Source organism: Trachymyrmex septentrionalis, unplaced genomic scaffold (genome assembly GCF_001594115.1).
Source record: "Trachymyrmex septentrionalis isolate Tsep2-gDNA-1 unplaced genomic scaffold, Tsep1.0 scaffold121, whole genome shotgun sequence".
Taxonomy (NCBI): Eukaryota; Metazoa; Arthropoda; class Insecta; order Hymenoptera; family Formicidae; genus Trachymyrmex; species Trachymyrmex septentrionalis.
Genome location: NW_017304341.1, coordinates 247,751 through 249,391, shown reverse-complemented (window position 1 = coordinate 249,391; position 1,641 = coordinate 247,751). Strand labels below are relative to the sequence as shown.

The 1,641-nt window shown below is 38.5% G+C and overlaps 1 protein-coding gene across 2 annotated transcripts in view; it reads right to left on the bottom strand.

Moving 5' to 3' along the window:
• LOC108754864 (transcription factor Ken 2) overlaps positions 1 to 1,641 on the bottom strand; it is a 33,702-nt gene that overhangs the window by 13,575 nt on the left and 18,486 nt on the right. The window lies entirely within an intron of this gene.

The window sequence follows — 1,641 nt, the reverse complement described above, 5'->3', positions numbered from 1 at the left end:
TGTGTGTGTGTGTGTGTGTGTGTGTGTGTGTGTGTGTGTGTGTGTGTGTGTGAATCGGTCTTTATGCCATCAGCGTCTCCATACCGCCTTCTCTTACGTAACACACGATCGTTTCTCTCAAATGGACGACGTCGCCTCCTCCGCCATGTAATCCAAAGGGCACTCTTGTCCTGCATCCAACACCGGCGAGAGATCGCTGCAACGATATTTACAGCCATCCATTTGATATTTTAAAAGTAATTTAAATACCACGAATGGTAGATAACATTTCGGTAATTTTTGCGATGTACCGAGAAAGCCTGGAGAACAGACCGTCCCTTTGGCAGAGTAGTTATTAAGGAAGTCTCTCTTGCTGCTGCATAATTAAAAGCACCGTTTCGTTAACATTGTATTTTAATTGCATTGTGCGATATTGTTGACAACCGCTTATATACAAACGTCAGAGACTCATTGAAGCGAACGAATATATGTCCGTTATAGAAATTTAATACTAGTACTGGCCGATTGATCTTTTATTTTGAATATCAAAAGTATTATTAACAGTTTTGACACACTGAAAATATACATGATTAATTGGCCAGTATTATTTACTGCAAAATAATATTTATTTGTGAATAATTGCCAACTTTATAAATAACATATTACCGTCTATCTCACCTCTAGCTTTACATTTCTCGATAATGTTAATCCTGCTGCTCTGTCTAAAGTATCTGTCATATCGTTTGGATCAATATAATTAAAAAGCTCTAAAAAGTAAACAACTTTTTACAGAAGAAACGATCTTACATTGATAGACGAAGTTAAGAAATATCGGGAAAAAAGCTTTTAAATAAAATATTAACGTAGTAGAAAAATGAATTACATTTTGGGACAATTAGATTCGAGTAGATGAAGGTTAATAAAAAAATATTAACTCGAGGTCGCGAAAAAAAAAATCGACTTCAAATACATATAATTCCGATAAATAATTTTACTATTGCAAACAAACATGCAGATTAGTTTTCTCGTACGTCTGTATCATCGAAATCTGAACTGAGCTTGAAATTATACCGGTTTCAATCCCTATCCTGGGATGCTGCCTGCCTCTCGGATTGACTTTTGCGAGATGTCGGCGATAACGTGCGCTTTCGTCGTGCGCGAATTCGCGACTTTTGCACGTGGAGAAAAAAAGTGCACGTCGACGACGCGCCGGCTTGAGTTACATAAATCATGCCATAAAACGAGTAATTTGATTACGCGTAAAGACCACGACTGCGCAGGTAAAACGCTCCAACTATCCGCGCAAATTACCGGATAAGCGCGGCGCTCGCGTTCTCACAAATTCTAATTACCATCCTGCGAGCCATACTTTCGTTCGTCCGCCGCGCCGCATCGTGTTTACTATAAACTTGTATTATTCCCGGAAGGTACCTCTCGTCTCTATATTCCCAATGCGAACGATAATTCCTCGCTTTTCTTCTTAGAAGATTACACACGCGCGTAAATGTAAATTAAGTTAGCGTTTTGTACGAACTTTGCACATTGCGTTAATAATTGCCATCGATTATAACGATAATAAGGTCGCGGTTTGGTAGAAATAATTTTGTCTTAAGTCATCCGATTCGATCGTTAATAATTGAAGATCGTCTTAATTCCTCTACG